Consider the following 25,864-nt stretch of genomic DNA (forward strand, 5'->3'; position numbering starts at 1 on the left):
TACAAGTACACATAATCACAAACATTTCTGTTCTGTGCCTTGTGGTAGCATTAAGTATGGTCTGAGAAAAACTCTTAAAATACATGCTTAATATACTGCTGAAATAGCTTAAAGAAAGCTTTTGGAAGTACTTTTTGTTTGTGTTTTGATGAAACTTAGTTAAAGCTTAGGACCTGTGTACAGCCCTTTGCCCTGTTTAGGTGAAGCCAAGACACCATGCAAAGGCTGTTTTCAGGACTGCCCTGCCCTGCAGTCCTAATGGCTTATGTAGACCCACCAAAAATTACTTGAAATGGGTTAGAATAGCAAATCTGTTTCTTTCTGGCTGCTGGTGAAATAGCAGGTTTGACTGGAAATCAAATTTAACTATACAATTTTGAATAATTGTAAATATTACCAGCAGAAAGCCCATTCTAAGCCTGCAGATTTATTTGCACATTTAAAATTCCTCTTCCCCATTTGCACAGGGGTGCATTTGACTCAAAAAAAAAGGAATTACAAGTAACTACAAGTATTGGCCTCAGAAGCCCAAATTTAAGACCTGAACTCAACCAAACAAAGAGTAGCACTATCATTTGACAGATAGTGTTGCAGACAAAATTTTGTGAATATTCATGCTGCCAAGAATGCTTGGTAGAAATTGCTTGTGTGTGAGTAACACAGAATGTGACATATGAGGTACTTGTACATCTTTTGCTGGGAAGCAAGACCATATTAGACAGTTAATCACTTTCCTCTAATCACTATTGCCATGATTTGTACCATTTCTGATAATCTTTCAGTACCATAACAGCCACAAGTGCTGGACTGGAGCAGGACTATTGTGGGCACGGGAAACTGGTGCACAGAAAAACACAGATGTGCACACCATTTCTCATTAAAATCAATATTGGATCCCCTGTTATTAAATCTGAGTATCAAAATGTACCCAAGGCACATTTCTTTAATTCCAAGCAGCAAAATTGTTCACAGGGTGCAGTGGAGCTACTAGGAACATCACTGGTATTGATGAATGGAATATGACTGAGGGCAGAAATTAAGCTGGGGATAGGGGTCTCCATTAAAAATGTTTATTGCTAAGTGCTCATGTATCACGTCAGTTCCTCTGCAGATCAGAGAGAAAACCACATTACAACCTTCTTCAGGGAAAAAGAAAGACATTTAGCTGACATATTCGTCAAAGAAATTTTCCTTCCTTTCTTTACTCCAATCCTATTTAGGGTGCTAAGAGTGCTAATAAAACCTGAGAAGTAGCAGTTTGGGAAGAGAGTTAAGTACATCCTTAACACAAAGCAACACTTGAAGCAAAATATATGCTTTTCCAGTCAGCTCTGTTCTGTTTCAGTGGCCTGAATCCCAGACTAGGAAAATCAGATCTGTTTTCTTATCTGAAGATGAATACATAAAAATTGTGCCTCCTCCTTCCCCACTAAATTCATTAACTTACCCAGCAGCTGCACCAGGTTACAATCAATTCAAGAAAACATCCTGTAACAAAGAAGAGAAAAATTATTGATACCATCCACTCAACCTGCCACTCTCCAAGCCTGACAGCAACTTCAGAGTCCAATTGTCTAGCAAAGAGTCTTCAGGATGAGCCACTTTGGTCTGCTTTACTTTTTGGGTACCTACATTTGCTTTGGGATTCTTTGTTTTTACACCCACCTTTTCCCTTGCTGTTCCATGCTCATCAAAATGGAAAACTCAGATCTGAGCCTAAAATTTCACAATACTTAAGCATTAGTAGAACTTAAAGGGACTCCACTTTATAAAAATCAAATTACAATTTCTAGGATATTTTTTTTGTTTGCTTTATTTTTATGAGACTCATTGAGTTGCATCACCTTTTTAATAAAAGCCTCTATGTTTGCTTTTACTGCAACCCAGAGTCAGAGGGATGGATAAGAACTGGGAAGACCTCTGGTGAACATTTCCTGGAACCCCAGTGGACTTGGTTCTTACTTGTTCCTTACTCCTATGATGTCCTTTACTCCAAATCCATTATTTAGTTTCTCTTTAGTGATTTTTACTTTATTTTCATGTTAAGCTTGGTCTAAATGTTGTTCTGAATTCCATGGAATGAAGTGATGGGAAGAAGAGAACAGCGTGTAGTTGAATCTCCAGGGAATTAATTTCTGACATTGAAGGAAAACTTGCAGATAATTATCAGATAACAGAGACAGTAGGATGCTATTGGAACAATACCTATGCAAAGGACTTAAGAACAGAAAAGCACCCTGTTCCCTTGCCCTGATAAGCAGCTACTGGTGCAGAGGCACAGTCCCTACTCCTGTCTCACCAATGGAAATATTCCACTGTTCTGCCTCCAAGGGAAAACTGTACCCAGTTCAGTGTGGATTCCTGTCTCCACCTCTGGCAAGGCCTCCCACAACCTGCACCACCACAACAGGTACTCAAAGGGATCCCAAGGAAACAAGAGATCAGTTAAACAGGGAGAGGAAAGCTCATAAACTCGAGTCTGCACAAGGCAGTTTACCTATCCTAGCCCATGCCAGCTGAAGAGCTGCCATCTGGTAAGGGGCTTGACTCACACAGCAAAGGATTTTCTCCAGTCCAAAGCCAGTAACTGTTCCAGTTCATCACAGTTCCAGTTTTCCAGTTCTAACACACATGCACACACACACACCAAAATAGTGAATTTTATTTTTTTTAGTTAGTTTTTACATCGCTGGAAACAAAATAATTTCTCAACTTGCTTTTATTTGTTGAAGTGTTAACAGAGGCAGCACACAGGTACCAGGTCACAGTCAGTCTGTAGGTGATTTCTAATGCCAAAGCATGAGACACCAATGCTTGTTGGAGAGGGAGGAACAGCTAAAGAGCTGGAAAAGCAGCAAAGGAAGGAAAACATGTGTGAGTGAGTGAGAGTGGGAGAAAAATCCACAGTCAGGCCAGAATTCTGCTTGCCAAAAAAAAAAAGCTAAGAGATCTCTTTCCAAAAGAAATGAGTCAAACCAGAGAAACAAAAATAATAATGCTGTGTGCAACTTAAAGCAGCAGCTGCTATCTGAGAGAAAACATGAGATGAGTTAGAAGACACAGAAGATTAGTCTTTTTTTTTTTTTTTTGCTTTTCAAATTATTATGTTTGTCAAGCTTTTGGCTCAAAAATGTTTGACCTAATCACATCTGTTTTACTGACTTAAATGAGAGGCCTGGCAGCTGTAGTTGGCAAAAGAATCTCCAAATCTGCAGACAACCTTCCAATATTTGGGCTCTTGTCTGAGCAATGTAGGGATAACAAAGTCTGTACCCTAAAAGTGCCTGTGCTGTGCATAACCACTTACAGACTGATGCTGCTGCAGCCACCCTGCAGACAAGTCTGCTTCTAAATTCAGCTGTTCCTTGGCTTAGCCTCTGGAAATGGAAACCCATTACTCTGATGAATGTAAATTTATTTCATATTCTTGCAAACAATCAGCTGAAGCCTCTTTGTCTGCGCCCAGATACAAAGGCAAACAATGGCTGCTGAAGAGAAGTAAGGGCTGACAAGTTGGAACACAACCTAGAAAGTCTTGCAAGTAAGATGAAGACAATCTGTCTTGAGTAAATAGAGAAAAGGTGTTTTGCAGAAATGTGAAATAGCATATACATTTCTTTTTACTACACAAATATGTGTATAACAAGTGAAAAAAAATCACTATTAATATGGTTACACAAAGATGAACTGGCTAAATGATCTAAAATTACTTTTCTTTCTGAGCCCCTATAACCTGCTGGGTTTTATTTAGTGAGAATTTCCTGTCTGACTAATTTTCATTGGCACATCAATTTTCTTGCAGTGCCTGATTCTCTCTCAACATCTGTTGCTCAGTTTGACAGTATTAATTTTGGATTTTTCCCCAGATCTGATTAGTTGAAGATTGTAGTGAATGCTGGCAAGAGATCTAAGTTTTTTTGTCTCTCTTCTCTCTTCTTCATAATGAAAAAATGTTTTCTTGATATTCATAATAATTACTATCACTATACTTGATACTAAAATCATAAAGGTGTTTAGAGAACTCTTATATATACTAACAGAAATAGGTTTTCTTCTCTTTCCAAATATTGTCTCCACCTGTCCATACACACACCTTATTATTCATGGCTACTGTATCCATGAATTGTAAGCACATTCCTCTAAGCATAAATGTTGAAAATGTTCAATTTTTCCTGTGTGTAACTGCTGAAGTGTTATTCTAAAAACACTAGTGAAGGTCACAGGACACCAAATAAGAACATATATACAAGCACAGTGTATTTTTTTTTTTGTTACAGTCAGTAGACACCAGTGGGTGCTCTGTGCCATTAATCATGTCTCAGACACAGCCCTTGCCCCAGAGAGCACACAATCTGTGTTTAAGGGAAGAGCCAAGATGCTCTCAGGCAGAGCAGGGAAGTTCAGGAAGTAGCATTTGTCAGTTTGATCAGCAGCAGCACCATACATGAACAACATCTATTTTTGTGCAGGTGATGGTGATTTAGGTATCCAAGCAGAACGAGGAAGCAGCTCTGTGAAATCCCTCTGACAGTGATGCTCGTGTAAAGGAAAAATGTAGAAAAGCACATTGGTTTCTCCTTTAAGGAGTACAAGAGCTCAACCACCTCAAGCCAGCACCTAGAAAGCAGAAAGAGGTGCAGGAAGAGAATCCAAATCTCCTGGGTGTTTTAGGAGAAGAAAGCAAGTCAAGCAGATCCAAATAAAATAGGTATCTGCATTTATTTGGTGTAAATGAGATATAAGTGTTGCTCAAAGTGTTGCCCAAGTGAAACTCTACTGTCTGCATTTGTCCTGTGACAAAATGATTAAAATAACAAGCTATTAAAATAGTCTTGGCAGCAATGTTCTACATGAATGTGAACACAGCAAAATATATTTACAATGCCAGTAAAAAGAATGTAGCAGTAATCAAGATTGGAGATGAACAGATTCTGGATGAGCATTTCAGCTGTGTGGGCAGGATCTAAGATTTTTTTTAAAAGATCCAAACCAACCTTGCAGGATTCAGGTATAATGTGACTGTGAGTACCAGAAAACATTACAGGACAAGTAAAGTGTTCCAGTTACTGGCCTAAATATTAAGCAGGATTGCAGTGTTGAGGGACATGACAGGGAGGTAGCTCAGAGAGAAAGATTAAAAGCTCTGTTTTAGCCCTGTTCAGTTCAAGCTGATGGTCATACAACAACAAGGTTTGGAAGACAGACCAATTTTATTTGGAGCAGAATGAGACAGGTCTGAAATAGAGAGATAAAGCTGTGAGTTCTCTACAGAGTGGCAGCAAATTTAATGGAAGCTCAGAAGGGTTAAATAGTTTACATACAAATAGATTCTAAATATCTGCAAGTGGTAAGGAGAGGTTCTTTACAGGTAAGTGTACCACTTATAAATTCAGGCACAATGAATATACATCCCTTCCCCCAAATCTAGAACCTACATAATTGTACATGAATTTTACTTCATGAATGAGATGCCCTTGCTCAAAGCACTGTTGATTCTGCCACTTTTCATACAGGTGTCCTGGGGGAGTTTATGATGCTGAATTGTATCCCCATTCATCTGTTTAGCCCAGAAATAAGTTTTGAACCTTTCAAACTAGATCTGAGAGTGAAGGGGGGAAGAAGGAGAAGCAGTGGAATGTCTGAGGTGGCTGTTTTCAAAACACAGAGATAGGAGCTGCAGCTGTCCTGCTCCCAGACTGTGTCTGCAGGACAGACAGCAGCAGAGAGCTCTCCTTTGTTTTTTAGTTAGGTTTTTGTTTTGTTTTGTTTTGTTGTTTTGTTTGGGGTTTTTTTTGTTTTTGTTTTTTTAGCTAGCTGAAGCAGAGAAATTCCCTGGACTGTGGTTTTTCTTTTTCTTGGAACTGATCAGCCCTGCTCTGGACTGAAAGCCCAGAACACACCTGGAGCTCACACCAGGGCTGGGATGTGGCATTTTCCAGCAGCAGGGACTGATGGAGACTGAGCTAGCTGAACTACAGCCCATGACAAGGACTTTTTGAATTTGCTATGGCTTCAAAACAGCGAGAGGTTTTGCTGTTAAATATTATTAATTTTTTATGTTTGTGAATACTTTGCTTTTTAAATAAACATTTTTTTTTCTCCAAGGAAATATTTTCCCAGACTGGTTGGGGAAGGGGCTGCTTGGGTCCCTTTCTAGAGGGACCCCATTCTGAGGTTTCTTCCCAAATTTGCTCTAAACCAGGACAATGGGGAAACAAATCTGCAGCTTGGTATCAGTATCTGGTAACCTGATGAGAGGATCTTAAAACAAATCAAGCTTATCTGAAAAATTATCTTGTTCCAGACTAGGAAATCCTGAATAGCATAGAGGCTAATCTTTGCTTCACTTATGATCAAATAAATAAGAGATATCCATCAAGCTGTTCTTCCTACAGTTCTGAAAAATAATCATTTTCATTTATAAATACATGGGAGGTGTTCAGATATTGTTAAAGAAATCTGAGAACTATCATCTGATTGTGGGTCATTTATTGCCTGCCTTTGGGTATTAGCATGATCTGTCATTTAGCTTTGTGGAAATCCAGATGCTTTCATGAGGCACTGATTTTTACAGTCTTTCTGCTTAAATCAGGTGTCCCCACTATTTCAGTTCTGGATCTTTTGATCCTTGTGCTTTTATGTACTGGACTGTTCAAAGTTAACAGGGAGCTGCCAAGTGTACAAATGATGTTTTAGCTTAATTAGCTCTGGCTTACTCTCCTTAGCATGAACTACACATAAATGCATGCAAATATTATTGATTCAGAGTGACTGATCTATAATATCACTCTGGAGGTGAATTACCACAGACAAAAAGGCAGGAGAGCAAAGCCCTCTGTCTAAGCTGCACTATTAACAGCAAGACTTTGGAAAGCTCAGTTTTAAACTGCAGCCTCCCTGGGCTGGAAGGATTAACTTCCTCATCTGTATAGGCACAGACAGGCACTACAGCTCCCCATTTGTTTATGCACCATTGCACAAAACATGCCTTTTTTCTTCATAGCTGGCATTTTACACATCTCTGCATACTACTGACAAAGTTTAGAACATCTTCCATCACACCACAGTCACAGCAGATAATTTTGTATTTTTGATGGCACTGCACAAGTATTCACAGCAAAGGATGCATCTGCCTAACTCTTCCTAAAGGTGTAACAAATGCTTCTGTTCTACATCCACTTTCCCAGTCATAACCCATTTGAAAACACATTTTATCTCATCAGGTGCTCTAGGAATGAGCTGGTAGATGTCTTCATGTGTATGTGAGTTGGCAGTTTGATTCAGAGCTATGCTTAGACTTTAACAATCTAGCAATCCTTAACACTGTGCTGTTCTGTTACCCCTGCTGACCTATCCTGGAAGGGGCAAAGCTGGAATGGGCTAGAGCTGAGGTCACTTCAGATAGATTTCAAGGTCAGAATTTTAGCACAGGTGGGAATGGTAGTGCCTTCTATTATTATGTTCTAGTATTTCCCACTTTAACACCATATTTTCAAATACCATTTTCCTCTGTCAAACTTTAACCATTTAGTCTGAAATTTTATTTGCCAGTTGATCTACATCATATAAAAGCCCATAGAAAAATTCTTACTTTTATCTCCAGAGCAGGATCTGAAGATGTAGTCAGCCACAAGGACAGAAGAAAGCCCTGAACATCTAATCACAATCACTGTGCTGAGAGTGGCTGGGCTCCAGTGGTAAAAATACAGCAATAAATAAAAATGCATATGCCTGAGCAAGAAGTATCCAGATTTAAAGCTGGACAGCAACACAGGCTCTGGAGAGTCTGACAACTGGAGTTTCTGTGTCTGCAATCTGTTCTTGGTAACAGTGTATTTGTATGTAATTAAGCATAGGAAATAACCATCCGTGCTTTCTTTGCTAATAGTTGCAGCATCATTTATAAAGTCCCTTTCCCTGGCAGAAGCAAACCTTGCTGCAGGAGAAGTATGACCCAGCAATAGGTGACAGGATGAATGTGAGGGGCTTGCAGCACACCCTGCCAGGGGGAACTCTGCCATCTGGAGCACTAAGCATGGCACAGGCTCTTGCTAGCAGGTACCCCAGACACAAAGGATCAGTTTCCCTGCTGTGACCAGAGCTGACTCCACAATTCCCAGCAGCTGAGTGGCCTCTGCTGGAAACGCTGGATTGCCCCTGGAGCTGACAGCCTTAGCCACACCTGCTTTGTTCAGCCTTTCAAAAGCCCTTTAAACTTCCACTGATTAGAGGTGGCTGAACTGAAAACAGAGCTCTGCCCTGGTTTTGATCAGCAAATAGAAGCTCAAGTGCTTCTTTGGCTGAAAGGTACGCGTATAAATCCAGCCTGGGAAATTTGCAGGACACACTTCTGTCAGGAGGCATTAAGTGCATGCTGCTTTATTTTAGGACACATCGTGATGAGTCATTTTTTTTGTAAATGTTCTGGCACTTTATCTTTGCAATCTGGCTTGAACTTTTCTCTGAAAAGTAAAAATAGTAACGAGACTTACTGTCAGATTTTTTTTTTTTTTACAAGCTATTCTTTAATTTTAACACCACTAAGTTGTTTATTTTTTTTACGTTTTTACCATTAAAACCATGCAGTGAGACACACAACTGTCAACACAAGAAAAAATTTAAATTTGGAAACTTTTTTCTCTGTTTGAAGCTGAGTTTCAGATTGAGGAGACTGTTCTAGCTAACAATCTGTTAACTGGATCACTTTTAGTAATCTTTCATAGTCTGGGATGCTCATGAAAAGGAGCAAGAAGTTAGCTAGAAGGACTTGTTCTTATGATGGGAGATAGGAGGAGAACAGAGGAGCATACCATGTGCTCATGGTTCTCTCTGCTGCTGCAGTCCAGGATGTTCTATGAGAGACATTTCAAAGATCCCTTCACCATGGTCAGCAGACAGAACCAGTAATTCCCCTGCAAGTGGAGTACACTTTGAGTCTGGTCTTTGCTACATTTGTTGATTCACTGGTACACATATTTTGAAAAATGTGCACATATTTTAAACACTGCAGTATATATATTCAGTAAAAGACTGAATATCTCTTGGTAAAATGACAGGTTAACAAAACACTTGTATTGACAAGCAAAGGACCTGTTGGGAGGTAGGCAGATCAAGAAACACCCTGCAGCTGAGAACTTCAGGGCTGAAATCTCTTCAGGAATAGACATTTTTGCCATTCAGTTTGGACAATGTTTTTCATTTATTCTGAAAGGAGCTGAGTTGTCACAGTATGAAATGCTTTGCTGTGATAATGAAATTTCATACCAATTCTGTTTTCATTACAAAACATTTGTAAAGTGGAATGAGAAAGGTCACCTAATTTTTAACTGTGAAAAGCGCTAAAAATCTGTGGGTTAAAAAATTCCCTCAATCTGAGTAGAATTACACTTGGCTGGATTTGGTCCCTGAATCCTTTTCATGTCTTAATCAAGCAGGCAAGTGTGAACATGTACTCCCAGCAGGGATCAATCAGCTGTGTCAAAAGCAAGAAGAGAATTACCTCATTTTTGTCATTAGAGATGAGCCAAAATGTTAAGGATTTTCTTAAAAGGTTACTTTTTATTTTTACGAGTTGTTCAGTGTTTTCATTTTCTCATTTGTCTGCAGACAGCAAAAGATGAAATGTGAAAGACGCAGGAGTATCATATTTTCTGAATGACTGAAATGATAGTCTGAGAAATCCTTTGTTTTTGTGAGGTTTTCATCATCAAGAAATCTGGATGGATTAGATAAGCTTCCTGACTTTGGGTACTTAGCCAGACTGATGAAACAGGATTGCAGGTAGCCCTGCTTTCAGATCACAGGCATTTTAGTATTTCTCTGCCTGCTCACGCATTGATTTTTGCACTTTGTGAGTATATAAAATGTGAGCTTTTAGTACAGGCTTGTGCTAAATTGCCACAGTTTCATACAAGAATAAGAAAAGTGAAAGATTTGGCAGTAAGCCTCACAGAAAACTGTTCCCACAGCTCAAGCAATATCATGGGTTGTGAGGACTATTTTAAAGTCATTAATGCAGAATTCAGTGTGCTGTCTAATATCCTGTGGTCTGCATGTGATGGAGATGTCTGACTCAAAGGATGTACAGTGTAAAGATATATTGTTGAAATTCTTTCAAGACCATCGCTAAGGGAGCTGTGAATATTTGCAGTTGTGTCTTTTTCAAGTTTCTTTTTTTTTTTTTTACATATTCTTTTTGCTAAGTACCTGAGGCTATTTCAGTTTGTGATAACAATTATGCATAAAACAAAGGACTGAGTATGCTTTGCACAAATCTTCTCTAAAAGCAGCTAGACTAATTGTGCAGTGATAAACCTGCAGGAGAAAAACCTGGAAGGTGCCATCTGAGTGACCCAGAGTCTGCAGCCTCCACAGAGGACCAGGCTCATGAACAACCTGAACAATTCTCTTTACAATATTTCCCTTTTCCTGAATTAGTAAAGTTGGATATCTTCTGGGGAAATTGCATGTTATAGACAGTCACTGGGATGGCTAAGCCTTTGCTCACACTGATAGGGTGAAATTTAGAATCAATGAGACCATTAATGCAATCACCAATCTTTCCATAATCTTAGCAAAATTCTATCGCATGTCAGAACAGAAAAACTGTTCTGGGAAGCAAATCTCTGCAATGTTTTTAGTGTTCAGCTCCCCTTGGCTCTGTTCCCCTTCCCAGCACATCTCCAGGGAGCAGAGGCTGTGACTGTCACAGCTGCAGAGACACGAGCCCACCTCCACGGCACGGCCTCTGTCTAACACAAGTGCACAAAATTACTGGGGAAAACAGATGCTTTGACATCTTCAAATGTCTCCTGAATGCTTTTACTACCTCAGGATGCCTTAGTGCTCATGTTGCTTGTTCAGCATTCAGGCAGTACTGAAATGGGAGGGCATATTTGCTCAAGACTTTAAAACACAGCCAAGTATTAGCAGTGCTATTTTTGGCAAACAAACATGTCCAGACATCTTCTTTGATTGCTATTTCTCAAAATCACTATAATTTTCAGCAGTTGCCAAGAAATTAATCCTGCTAGCAAGTCCCAACCCTCATTTCCATAGATAATTAGTGGATGAGGGGCAGCTAGTTCCTACTATCATAGCTGGAGAAATCCATTGTTCTCAATCTGCAGTTTACACCACCAAATGTTCCATGCTAAATTTATCACTGTTGATTACTTGCACGAATGCTCAGGGTGGCCTTTTGGGGATTTTTCTGGACTTTTGCTGGTGTGTTACTTGACAGCCTTACCACAATAAAACAAAGCTATGGTTATACCCTAGTAAACAGCTCCCCTTCAAATATGAAAGGAGGGAGACAAGGTACAGAAGAAATGCAAAAAAATCCTGCAAGTCTGTTCCCAGACTCCAGACAATGGGAAGGGCAGATCCAGCTTCTTTACTCTATTGTTGTTTCTACCCTTTATTCCCATATTGACACTTTCCCATCCATTTTTCAGTACTGGATAAGATTCTTTGTTATGCTGGTATCTAGTACTTATCCTTCCAATATCTTCAAAATGGGGAGTAGTGAAAAGGAGGGAATAAATTTTAAAGGTTTCCACTAGTTTCTGATGTCTAAGCCCTACTTACTGAATTTCAGTAAAAATAAGTGCCTAAATGTCCCAGTCTTCCTTAATTCTCATAGTCAGTTTTTCTTTTTTATATTTAGTGGGGTTTTTTTCTCCATATGCTGTGCATCTTAACAATGTGTCATCATTAAGAGAGAGAAATAAGGCAAATCAGTGGTCTCACAAGAGAAATCCAAATTCAAACTACTGTTAATGTTCTCCTACAAAAGGTTTAGCAAAAAAACCCCACCTTTAAAAACATTCCCTAGCTACCATCACCCATCCTGTTGTTCCAACAATATGTCACAGGAAAAAAACCCAGATACTACCCACAAGTAGATCTTGTTGCATTCATTTCCAAACTCAAAAAACAACTTTAAGGACACTTTCAGTTCTGCCAATCAAGATTGCAGCGTGAGAATCAGTTTAATATTTTGATAGTTGATGACTCATTCTCACATCTGAAAAATAAATGACATTAACTCTGAGATTAAGTCATTGACAAGGCAGAGGTAATCATATACATGTAGCATTATGCTGGTTTTATTACCCTGAATCCTTTAAGCTTGCACATATTCAACAAAGAAGTAATGTAAAATGGAAAATCCAATTAGCCCACGCATATGCTTCTTGAATACCACTACCACTACCAGCTCTGCATGTAGATGAACTGAACAATGCATTCACAGCTTATAAAAGTATTGTCATATAGAGCTTTTTAGCCTTGCATTTCAATTTTGCAAAAGAGGAATTTACTTCATTTACAGATGATGAAAACATTGGGTTTTACGTCGTTTAAAAAATATCGTCAATGTAAAACTTCAGCAAATCCATCTCATTTATGAATAGGTTATAACAGTGATCAAGTTTAGGAATGCTAAATCAAGAATGAGAGTACTAGTTTTGAAGCAAACAGAATTAGAAAAAAAATCCTAGAAAAAACAACTCCATATAGAAAATCAAAATATATTTGTTCAATCTATATACACTGACAGTTTATGTATTTAGATTTAAACTTTGAGAGGCATACAGAAGACATTTCTTAATTCAAGAATGAATTCAATTCTTAATTCAAGAATGACTAATATCTCTGTGAAATATTTGGCAGTGTAAATGGATCTTAGAGACTTTTTTTCAATCTGTAATGAGCAAATTGCAAAATTAAGAGTTTCATAAACTAAATGTGGTCTGCAGGCTCACAGCATCTCAATGCAAAGATGTGCATATTGAATTTCATGAGAAGCCTCATGTTCAACCCTCGTGTCTATCAGGGAGAGTAGTTTAAGCCCTTTCAGCTTTTGTTTTGCCAAAGAAGCTTTCAGCTTTCTTTCATAGGTCATGTTTCCAAATCCCTGCAGCCATTCTTTATTCCAGATGCCATTTTCCTGGGAAGGTGAGCAGGGAACTGTACACAGTATTTAAGGGCCAATTGCATCAACACTTCCTCACATGTGTGAGAATGCCTTGAACAATACTACTAAAAATAGAAGCTAAAAATTGCCAAAATTATAATCTCAAGTCCCACAGCTTGTCAACGGTGCAGACTCCATCTTTTTCACAAGGAAAACACACAAAAAACTTCTCTGAGCAGATTAAGTCCAGATGTTCAAAAACAACCAACAGCCAGCCAGCACTGGACAAAATCATTAGAGGTCAGAGAACAGAGACTGCTCCTTCCTCTCTGAAGATAAGTCCAAGGAAATTCCCAGTTTTCTTGCTAACTCTCCATGCATTAATATCCCCTGAAAAGGAATGGGAAATATTCCCTAGATTCCTTTTCCATACATGTGAAACATGTAGGTGTACAACCTCACATCAACATGCAAAAAAATGCAAGACTTGTCACCCCGACATTGACAGAACAGAAGAAATAAAATACAATAATTTATCTATTTCTGATTGACCTGCCACTGCCAGTACAAATGTATACTACCTATAACTTTAACAATTACTTATTATACTACTCCTTTTTAGAATATGTTATGATTGTATCACTGATATAGAAAAGATTATGCTTTGAAAAATCCAGAAGTGTTCATTATGGATTCTTTTATAAGTTTCTTTATGTAATTTTAAAACTTTTAAAATGCTTTAAGTGTGTGAAATTCAAATGCAGTGTAACTGGGATTAGAGACTAATTTCAGAAAATAGAACCTCATTCTTTATAAACCCTTCCTTGTTTTCTTTATATGAGTTAAAATGACAACTATAGATATGCCAAATTTTCTCCTGCTTTTCAATTTTTACAAACATTTAGGATTCAATACACCAAAGCACACGAACTCTGACTCCAGAGTCTCTTCCCACAGTTCCTAATGTCTGTTTAAATGCAAGCCAAAGTTTGAGTGACCTAGTTTAGATACTAAACAACCTGGCTCATAATATCCTCACTCAGCTGATGAGGAATTCCTGACACTGTATGAAAATACACGTATAGCTCAGCACATAGGTGAATGTAATAGAGAAGTTTCCATGGGAAAGCTGATGGCTGAGTTTGAAGTGCATTGCCACAAGATCTCAGCAAGTGTGCTGAGACACAGGATACAGAAAGAGTCCTCACACTACTCACATAAAAGATAACCTGACCTGGGTTTCTCCAGAGCTGTCTTGTCTTTTAGGTCAGTTTTATTCTTTGACTCTTGTGCCATTTGTGGTAACAGAGAACACACAGACTGCAGAGAATATGTTCAGTAAGTTCTCAGGAAACAAGGGCAGTTTTCTGTGCATGTACACAAATTTAAGTACAACATACCCAGAAACCCCATTTTGCACCCAGTGTGCATATGATCTGGCCTGAAAAGCACAGAGAAAACCGCTGGAATTTGCTGTAAAAAGTCAATTTGTCTGCATATCATTGACTGAATGTTCTTGAATCTCTTTGTTTGATAGGTAGTGTGGCATTTATAGTCACCACGTTTCAGATAATTAGGAAAATTGACATTGCTACTTTCAAACGTGCTTTTAATTTAGTCTCAAATAAAGAGAAAATCTGCCAGGAGCCAAAAGAGATGTCTAAATCCACAGTCCTGGCTGGGCTTGGCTTCAGCAGAACATTATTTTTGCAGGAACTAAGATGGGGAATGAAAGAGCACCACAGGACAGAGACACTTTCATTCAGATTCATTCTTGCTGAAATGAAAGTGAAGTGCAATTAAAGCTTGGAGATTTTCCAAGGAGCTCTAAATAACAATACATCTTCCTTTTATTCAGATGCTTAAATAGCTTTCAAAGAAATCCTGATGAACATTTTAAATGTATTTTTTTTGCTTTAAAGCCCAAGAGAAATGGCCATATTCCTCTTTAACTTAAATCCTAAAACCCCATGAAAATAAGTACTTTTCATTTAGTCAAGATTTTGTTTATCCTAAATTAGAATGATCTAACTTTAGGCATTAAGTGTTAAAGAAGTGTTTTCACCTTATTCTTTCTCTGTAGTCAATGAAGAAGGGAACTTGCACCCAGGCTGAGATCATTCTACTTTTTGGAAGGGTCTGGCTCCCATCACCAAATGCAGAGGCACTACTCCCAAGCCACGGAAAAATCTGATTTTAGAGCTAAACTGACCTCCTTTCACACCTCTCTTGCTTATCTGACTGCTCCAGTGCTTGCCTGGACTCATTGTGGAATGGTTTAGGTATCTAAATCTGCAGAAAATGAATCTTCCCCTCCAAAAATGAACTGATTCCTGTCTTCAACTCCCTGAACCAGCCCACAGCACTTCAAGAACGAGCATGTCAAGCTCAGCCCAAGGCTAACAGTAAGCCTTGGAACACAGATGGAGGCAGAGCAGAGGAAAAAGGGACTAACAGCCCCATTTAGCAGCTCAGTTGTGATATGAACTGGCATATCCTTAAGTGGTTTAATCCAATGATTCAAAATGACTGTGAAATTATGGACCCTTTTTATGTGTGTGTGTTATTTCCATCTGGGTGTGTTTATATTTATCTCTTAGGTATCTACAAAGACAGGTATTTATTTTTATGTGAATATGTTTTTAACCAGGCTTTTCAAGTTTATGGTGTGTATTACAGAAATCCTTTCTTTCAGTTTTTATGTCCTCCATGAACCAGTGGCTCATCTTTCTCCTTAAAGAGATGTTTTCACCTTTTCTGCTTCTCAAATTAAGTGATCATCTGCTCTCAAATGACTCTTCAATAATTTCCATGAGACATTTGCTAATAGATACACTGTGGGATCTAGCACAGACACAACTGGCTGAAATAGCCTCGTGGCATATATAGTTAAAATGAATGAATGAAAGATAATATTAATAAAATTTTGCACTTTTCTGAGTCCATCCTTCAAGGATCTCAAAGCACACAAAAAATGCTAAATGATTAAGACTCCTGAGATCATTAAAGATGCAAATAAACATGTTTGTCTGCTAAGACAGTGTCTGCTAATTAATTTATTTATTGTGTTTGGGGAGAACTTGTATAACTGATTTATTACTCTCCAAAAATAAAGGTTTGTAATTGACATCTTCTTATTTACAGTGCAGTCAGCAATTAATTTTGTAATTTATTTGTAGAAAACATTAAAAAGCAATAATCTTTGTCTCTTATGTATTATGTTATAGAACAAAATAGCTGAATTTAAACAACAGCAAAAAAATTAATACCTTCAAATACCAATTAATTGTTCCTCAATTAGTTTATAATGAACGAATCCTAATGCATGCAGTAGAACTAAGTTCAGGTCTAAGAACTCTTTGGAATTAATGATTTGATAATTGTCTGAAAGATATTACATACAGTAAATTTTGATCTTTGAAATGCCCAATTTTCTTTCTGGATCAAATATTTTAACATTCTCCTAATAATCTCTTTATACTTCATGACAATCTGGAACAGAAATTTAAAGTTATGTGAATATTTTCAGGCTGCAGCTCTCTGGATAAAACTTAATGAGTGGCACAGAGTGTATCTGCATTCTCAATCTGTTTTCTGTTCACCCAATTCACTTCTCAGAACAAGCCTATGTTACTCTTCATCAAAACATACTTTTTTCAGATGTAAGATTCACTTCCTTAAATACTTTAAATAGATTTTTTTTTATTCTCATTCTCACTGGAAAAAACTAAAGAGTGCCACAGTTGCAGCAGGGAGGATTGACACAGTTTAAAGGAGAGCCCTGACATGTTTTTCGATCGAGTCCTGTGTTTTGTTTAGCTTGTAGTCTTTGCTGTGGCCCATTTGGCTTTGAAAGAGCTCTGCTTCTGATCTCTGTGCCATTCCCACTATACACCCTAATCCTGCATCAACTCCTGCAAGGACCTTTTATCTTACTAACAGAATCTGGGATGAAAGGAGACACAGATATGTAAAGTACTAAAGGCAACTTCCATGTGCTCACACTCTGCTAAATGTGGCTCAGCGACACAGCTCTTCAGCATAAAGATATGCCAAAACAAATCAAACAGGACTCACCTTGAAAGCTGCTAAAAGAAGGGGCAGGCAGCACTTTGGGACCACAGGACTCTTCAAACTCTCTTTGTACTTCTCTCTGTTTTTTCTTTTTTCAGGATAATTAAGACAGTGTCTCTCCTCTGAGTTCCCTGAAACAGAGGCTCTTCATCTGCCCTTCATCTAAAAAAAATATAAAAACAAACCCAAAACTAAAGACAAAAATCTATTTTCCCACTCAGATTTCTTGGTGAGAAACGAGCATCACACTTAAACCTTGAAGTTCCTGCTCTGAGACCCTTTCTAACTAATGTAGGACTTAAAGCAAGTATTCCTCTGCTAGAAAGAAATCCAACACAGCCACAGTTCCCACTCTACAGCTCTGGTCCACTTTCTGTGTAGAAGGGCTGCAAATGGACTAACACAAGGTGATTGAATTTTGGGTTATGTCCTCATGTAGGAGTGTGTGCTGCCTGATGACTTTAAGCAGAAAGTGAAATATTTCTGGCTGCACACCCTCATGCAAGGAAGGCAGTGTCTGTTCCCATGCAGTGTGCTGCACTCCTGCTGCACACATCCCACTGCAGGGAATGCAGAGCCCCTTCCAGGGCTTGGAGTGCAAGGTCTTTGCACTGCTTCTGCTTGGAGTTCTGAGAGCCCCACAGCCCCACATACAGTTTTGGCAACCTGCTCTCTGTAGTGATGTGATAACATGGGAAGCTCTCAGCCAGATTTTAAGGCACCCTGCAAATCAGGAAATTTTTAAATAAAACATTTATAAGTAATTTTATTCTTTTAAAATGCAATATCCAGATTGTCAAGTTTCCAGATCTGTTCTGAAAGCCATATCAGCATGTCAGTAAAAGATATTAGTCTAATGACATATTAATGTGGCCTCAGTGGGAGACACCCAATTACAATGTTTCATACAGCTTGCTTCATCTCTTGCTGTGTATGGCTAATGAAAAAAGACAGGAAATTTTGGAGACAGGGAGGAGAAGATGATAATTTTTTAAATCTGGCCTTCAGCAATTGTGGTCATCTGTGAAATTACTTTTTCTGTAAGCAGAAAATTCTGCCTTCGGATATTTAACGGAAGAGCAATGGAAAATGGAAAATGCTTCCGTAGTGAATCAGGATAGTGGTATTTAAAATTAAATTAATAAAGGATCAATGATATATAAAGGCCCAACTTCATTCCAGAAAGCATGAATACTTTATTGACTGTTAGATTTTTAAAAGAATCCTGGTTGTACTTTGCACATCATTCACAAAACCTTTTGCTCTGTAATTTGGACGATTGCTATACAGAAATTGGAGAATAAATCTCAATGGTTTAAGGGTGTATAATACAGGCAGACACCTTCTCCTCCATGTTACATGCTCAGAACTATTCAGGTTACCTGTGAATCCATTGTCAACCCATCTCAAGTCTCAGCAGATTAAAGTCTGCAGCAGAACAAACTGGTTTGGTGAGAACCCCCTCCAGTCTCCTATTTGCCCTACTAAAAGAAGGCTGAGAGCAGTGAAGAGCAGGCACTGCCACTGAGACTGGCAACAGAAGTTACTACTTTCTGAAGTTTTTTCCTGATTCAAGGAGGGGGGAAAACCATTCTCCAATATTTTTTTTTTAATATCAAGCATACCAGAAAACCCTGGAGCTATGCAGAAAATCTACCCATCCTGTCACTTGCAAGTACTTTTGTAGTGTGCAACTAGCACTTAACACTTTTTCAGACATTGGTGGAAGAAGGATTTGATTTTGTTAGCAACCTCATCATCTGAAGGTCAATGCTGGACTCCTCTACTAGTGTATTTGCTAACAAAAGAAAAAGCATCAGCCCCAAAAAGAAATCAGCTGGTGAGGAGCCATGCATGAATTAACAGAACACATGTTGATCTTCACCCCATCCAGGAGCAGGAATGAGGGCAGGATGCACAGCAGCCTGTGGCCTGCTGGGCTCAGTGAGTAAGGCTCCCTTCTTGCCATACACACTTTCACCATTTTCAGTTCCTGTTGGCTGCAGTGGAAGCCAGTGGAGGTTGGATCTGAAGCAGCATTTTGTTGGCATGTGGGCAGTAATCCAACAAAACAAGAGCTTTTTTTCAATTTCCATATGTGTCTATTTTCTCTCCCAAACAGACCATCCATCCCATTAGTCAAACCATGTAAACAATTTTCTTGACAACAAAAAATGTATCACATATCAATCAAAAAGAAAGTCTAGTGTGCCAACTGCTACCTCAGTTGAATGTGCCTTTTGCTTAACTTCATTTCAGCTGGTGTATCTCTGGCAAAAACATGTAAATATCCACACAACCTGGCTGATGGAGAGACCCATGCTACTGCTGTTACAGGTCCAGCAAACTTCACCTGGACAAGAATAACTCCACACAATAGGAGGGATGCTCATCTGGCAATGCAGAGCAGCTCTGCAGTCAGACATCTCATCACAGCACAGCCATTCCACAGAACCATTTTTAAAAGTCTGCAGATTAAACTTGAAGAAAGCTTGCAGTGTAATTACTGAAGAGAACAAGGACACAAAGGGAGGGAGGAAGGAATCTTTCTAAATGCCTGTAAACTCCTTAGGGGGCTAATCTTCAAAGAAGAGAGGCATCAGAAATCAAATTTGATGAATAATTTTCTCAGTCCACACAGCACTGAAATATCATCCGACACAGATATCCAGCTTATATCCAGCCCCCACTTCTGTTTAATGGTTAGATAATCATGGATCATAAGTTTGGTTTTAATAACAGCCACAGCAGACACTTTATTAGCAGATTTTGCAGGCTACAGGGTTGTCATTTGTCATTATAGCAATTTTCTGGTTTAAATACTGCATCAATTTGTTTCTTCTTTTTTCTCTCTCTCTCTTTTTTTTTTTTTTCTTTTTTTTTTTTTTTTTTGTCTGAATTAATGAAGTTAGGTCTTTCTCTCTAGTACTGTGAGTAACTATTTTGCCTATTTCAGAGTTTTCTGGCCTGAGAAAATATAACACAGACAGCTACTAACTCACAGGGCTTCCAAAAGACCAGGAGTAGTCTCGTCTTCTGAAGAATTGCTCAGATTTATTCAATTTTCTGTAAATGAAAGCAAATTCTCTAACAAATGTCCTGATTGATAAGCAGAGTGTGTGTTGAAGAAAATCACCTACCCAGAAGCTTTCTTGACCCTAGGCATCAAAGCCAGGGCTGCTGCAGTGTGGGTGGGCTGGCACACACAGCACAGAATTTTTTTAAATTTTTGGTTTGACCAAAAGTCATCGTGGCCAGTAAGGTCACAGCAGTGAAGATGTCAGGGATATTTAAGATATGAAATGAGACTTTAGATAAAGTTTCACCTGGTCTAGTGGAAGGTGTCTCTGCCCATGGCAAGGAGGTTGGAACTAGATAATGTTTAAGGTCCCTTCCAACACAAACCATTCCAGGATTCCTTGATAAATCACTAAGCTCCTTTGTGCCTCTGTTTCCTGAACAGCAGTATGTTACTGTTTGTAAAGCATTTCAAATGACTGATGTGTATGTTTATTGCCACAGTGCCAGCAGCTTTGAGGCATTATTTTAGTAGGAAAATTAGAAAGCTACTACAAATACTTAAAAAATAATCACCTCTTCTTTTTTAAAATTTCTCCTCAAAATCAGCAGCAGTTCTGTACTGTAGAATTATGTTTCTCCATCTGAAGTTGCCTGAGAGCACAGGCAACTGGTTAAATTTAACAAGAATTTTAAACAGAATAACATTCATGTGTTTTCCAGCTGTTTGTTCCCTTCAGAAGAAAAGCACTGTGGGTGAATGCTGTATCAGGAAGGGAGTGATGTAGTCACAAAACCAGGAAAAATGCATGCTCTGACTATTTGAACAAAAAGAATCTCAATTAAAAATGCATTTTTGCAAACTCTTCAGGACCTTCAGAATTTGCTTGTGGTGGCATTTGTGCAAGAGAAAACTATATATTTGAACATTACAAGCTGACTTGGAAGTGTCATAAACCATTTGAAGATTACATACAGGTAACATCTTTAATGTTTTACAATACTACTGTAGCTGTCAAGCCTAGATTAGGGTTTTGTTTGTATTTCAGCCTTAGCACTTTGGCCAGCAACATGCATTATTCTCAACCCCCAGAAAAGACATGAATGTTTGGTTTTGTTCTCTGTCTGGCCATAGAAAAGCCAATAGTCCTGAGTGAATTGCTCCCACCAGTCCTCCTATTACTTTACCCTAAGTTAACAGACACTGAAATTGCTGCAGAACAAATGCAGGAAAAATAAGCCAACTAACAGAAAAGTTATCTGTTTCACAGCTCTTGCTCAAATTAAATGGAAATTATGTTCATGCACAGATAATAAGTGTGGATCTGGGCCCTGAGGCAGAGATTGAAAACAAATCCCTTAACTGCATATATGTATATGTGTATATGTGTTTTACACTAATCTCTACTTTGGGCAAAAAAAGCATAACTTGGGTAATTTTTTTTCTCAGAAAAAACATAGATGTGTTCATGCTGACTGATTTGAATTCTCTGTTTTGGGTGCCTGTGGCATTCTCACTAGCAGGGACCAGCAGAGCCACAGGATGGTTTCTCTTCACCATCCAGGGTTACAGAGAGGCAATGGAAAGGGGAAATAAAAGCAGAGCTGGTGACTGATCCCACCAACCCTGTCAGAGCATGGAGAGACACAGGGGCACTGACCCCTTGGTTCTGCCAGGGAGCAGAGTCTGACAGCTCAGCCTCTGCTGCCTGGGCCACTTCAGAGCTGCAGCTTTCTACTTGAGGCTGAATGATACTTTATTTTCTTTTCTTTTTTATTTTTTTTCAATATATAGAAAGAACTTTAATTATGAAAGCTGGAAACCTCTCACCAAATTAGGAATCCAGATGAGGTGACTTCTAATACCCTTAGCCAGGCATTTTAGAGCAAAACAGGACAACGAATTTGTCTTGTAAAGTCTCTGTCTTCAGAAGCCTTCCAAAAAGAGGCTTCAATTTTAGATTATCCCTGCTGAAAGAAAGTGTCCATAATTGCATCTTCACATATTGTATCTGCACATTGGAAGCACCAGGTGCCTTTTCCAATCCAATTTTTCAGGATTAAAATGGCAGTAACTTCAAATTTATTCAATAAACAAACTACCTCTTTTTTTTCTTTTTTATTTTTGATCAGTTAGACTAAAATCCTCAGTATACTTGCTTAAATGTAACTAATTTCTAACACACCAAGGAGTCAAGAGCAACAGCAACTGCATTAATCATTTGATTTCTTGGAAAATGTGCTTTAGAATGCACTTCCTTTGGCATTCTCAGAGTGCACTGTACTTTTCTGTGTCTCTAAAGTGGGTAGTGCAGAGATGACAAAGCACAGTTTTAATTTCTATAGAGCACAACCTTTATAATGATTCCCACTCCCACATTGCACTTCCTGCAAGAATAATTCAGAATGGCTTTGGGATCTTTCCCCTTCACACTGGATGGATATATCATATATATATGTGGTTATGCTGATGGCCAAACAGCAGCTGACACCTACTAAGACATAATGAAGGTGTGTAAAAATTAATGAGTTTGATAGCAAATCTCCAATCCATAAATAGGAGAACATCCTGTCCTGTTGTGCTGGTATCTGGTTCCTCTACCTATTTATCACCATCCTGTCTCTCAGAACTGTTCAAGGGATGTAACTCTTGGCACCTGCCAATATCAGTAGCTGTGATGTTTACAGCAAGAAAGGACTGAGAGATTATCATGGAGAGCACTGAACACAATTTGAAATTAAATAAAAGACTTTTTTTCTTAGAATTAGAATGTGACTCAGATGCACAAAGCTCAGGGACTAAAATTGCTTCTGATTTAACTTCACTGAAGCTAGAAGCAAAACCAGTGATGTGTTTGCCATATTCCTATATTTAGGGTCTCCTTAAGGTCAATGCAGACATTTCTTCACTGCATTATTTCATTACACTAATTTTAGCTGCTTTTTTTTTTAGTACAGTTGGTACCAGTTACAAGCACAGTAACAGTGATCCCAGCACTTGGCAGCCACTCTGTTCAAGCCCTGGAGTCTGACCATCAATTTAAAACAAATCTTTATTATAATACAAGATGCTGATACTTGTTTACTAACTTATTATCCCAGCAGTTAGTAAACAAGATGTCACATGAATAATTAATAGTTCCCAAAAAATCTCATAATTATAATCTAGTGGTACTTCTCAGTGCACTCCTCTGACTGCTGATCCAAGCATCTGCAGGTCAAATAGTTGTCAGAAATTAGCTAATTATATCCTTTCCCATGAGGATGAAAATCTTTAAATTTAATTAAAAGACCTTAACTCCAGTCCTGTACATTAAGGTCTATTTCCCATTGGATTTTCTTCTGTGTGACTTACAGTGATAGGCTTAACATTCATATTAGCAGTGACTCTCATCTGTGGGTCAGCTTCTTTCCCAGCATTGGTTGAAAGATAATTTGATAAAATGAGTCGCTGTCATCAACTCATCTTGCTACTTCACTTTCACCACAAAAATTAAAATAAAATAAAAACACTAATAGTAAACCATCTGAATTTTAAAGCTCATTCTGTGCCAGCATGTCTCATACTCCAGGTAGCAAGCGAAAAATTCACTCACAACATTTGGTTTGATGTATTAATCAACATAGTTGCAAAGGTCCCAAAAAATTATGGAAGGAGTGAAAATGTCAAGCAAGAGGCACACCTAGAGTTGTGTTGGCCATGTAGAGTAGGCTGAGCTAAACAGATTATGAAACCAAAATACTCCTCCTACTGCTTCATAGGTTTTCAAAGAAAGGAATAAATAAATTACCTCAGCATTTCCACCACTTTAAAGAATCCTATAAATCTATATATTTTTGTTTTGGTGTGAGCATGCATTAATTATTAAAAGTATGTTTAGCACTATTGGTTCTTAGCCAAGAAGACAGATTTATTACCAAAATCTAGACATTAGCAGAAAAGAAGAATTTAAGATGGCTCTGTTATATCCACATTTACTATAATACCTGGATTAGGAAATCTAAAAAGGAATAATTTTCCTGCAGTTCACTGTAACAACTCTAAATTGGTTATACTATTGTTACAGAGCAGAGATTCACCCATGATTCTTAACTATCAAATTTCTCTTTTTTTAGGGTTGTTAGACTGTCAAAATTCTTTCACATTGTTCAAAATTGACAGCTAGCATTATATGATTTATAACAATAATACAAATGCAATTGAGTCTTATCAACTGTTTTGCTCTTCAGATCTCTACCAACTCAGATTAAAGCAGATACTTTTGATGCAGAGGTAATAGAATATCTCTCTTCAAACCTCTTTGTGGACAAGGAAACCTTCATAACAACTCTCTTTTATATGAAATTTTGCAATTTAAAAATGAAAACAAACCCAAGGAAGGAAGGAAGGTTCTTGAAAATGTTCATAGGAAATACTGCTTCCTAACCAGATGTACTTAAAAGGAGTCAGCAGAAATATTAAACAAGTCCTCCTCCTCAATAAGGACAGCAGATTCTGCAGCCAGGATGATCCATTTTGAATTTTAACAGAAGGCTGCATCTTGCATGCCACTGTCTGAAGCACCCATTGCTCACCTGAGCCTGTGTGCAGCAGGATTTCTGCAAGGTGCTGAGTCACAGAAAAGGCTCAACACAGAGAATTAAACACCAGCAATCCTGGCTGCCCCAAAACAATCTGCTTCCAGGCAGGGCAGGGGGTCATTTTTCTGCTGTCTTCTGCTCTTGAAGATCAGTGGAAAACTTGCTTGATACAACAAAGGGACAAAGATTTCTGTCAAACAAGCACTGAAGGACTGGGTCTATTGACATTCTTTCAGCTGACAGGTAGGAAGAATTCAACTGTGTTTAGTCCAGCAGAGTTCCTCAAACTTCTACTACTAAGCTACTTTGTAGAGAAAGTTGAGGGATATCAATTTTTTATCACAGGGTCTTCACCTTAAAGACAAAATGACACGACAGAGTGGAAAAGTTCAGAAGCACATTGGAAAGAATGCTGAAAGAATAAGGGCAACCACAGTAAAAAGACTGATTTTCTCCAGGTAGAGCAACACAGTGTGATTAATAATGGAAAAGGAGAAGGGGCTCCCAGCTTCTCTAACTCACAGGTTGGACACTCTGATCTGAGTCACTCCTGGTGTGAGGCTGAACACCAGGGATAGAGGCAGAGCATAAATATCACTATTATAGCCTGGTATGGTGCAGACTAATTTATTCTAAACTGAAGACAAAGGGTTACAAAAACAAATTAATGGCCACTGTATTTATTATAATTAATTTTCCCCAAAGCGTAGTGATTTGGAAAAAAATTACCTTTCTAGAAGTACCTTTTTTAACAGCCCATTGCTGCATTAAGGTGCCTGGCTGCATCCAACATTCACACAGCAAAGAGAGCAGAATTCTTGTACTCAGGAAAGAAGTGATTTCATCAGTCACAGCAAATCCAGATGACAACATCCCAGAAGGTATTTTCTTTCTTTCAAATATCCATTTAACACACAAAGATAAGATTGGATATTTCTGATGTAAAAACAAGACTGACGTCCAATACTGCTTGCTTATGTTTAAATGAATAACATAATATCTGTTTCTTCAGCAAGTGTGTGCCTGCACCAAACCAATCTGGCACAGGAGGACTGATTTCCCTGCTAAACCCTCTGATCTCAGATCCTGAATAATCCCTATATTCAAATAAATGGTGATTACTGCTGAGTCTTACTGGCATCAGCACCAGCTCTGCCTCTGATAAGAGAGAAAAGTGAGTATCCCACAGAGCCTGGGGAGCTGAGGAGGATAAAGTTACAGAATTTTTGTGCACTGTTTTAGTTTCCAGTAACCTTGATTCTGTTTCTCCCT

The 25,864-nt window shown here is 38.4% G+C and overlaps 1 protein-coding gene across 3 annotated transcripts in view; it reads right to left on the minus strand.

Annotated features, from left to right (window-relative positions):
• The window catches only part of LOC306807959 (uncharacterized protein), a 355,816-nt gene that overhangs the window by 126,565 nt on the left and 203,387 nt on the right, over positions 1-25,864 (minus strand). For all 3 annotated transcript variants that reach the window (XR_013775864.1, XM_079318029.1, XM_079318030.1), the window contains 2 exons: positions 16,997-17,155; positions 1,448-1,488 (listed from right to left, as the gene is read on the minus strand). The gene's annotated coding sequence lies outside the window, so the exon portion shown is untranslated. The remainder of the gene's footprint in view (positions 1-1,447; positions 1,489-16,996; positions 17,156-25,864) is intronic.

Source organism: Erithacus rubecula (assembly GCF_903797595.1).
Source record: "Erithacus rubecula genome assembly, chromosome: 14".
In the NCBI taxonomy this organism is placed as follows: domain Eukaryota; kingdom Metazoa; phylum Chordata; class Aves; order Passeriformes; family Muscicapidae; genus Erithacus; species Erithacus rubecula.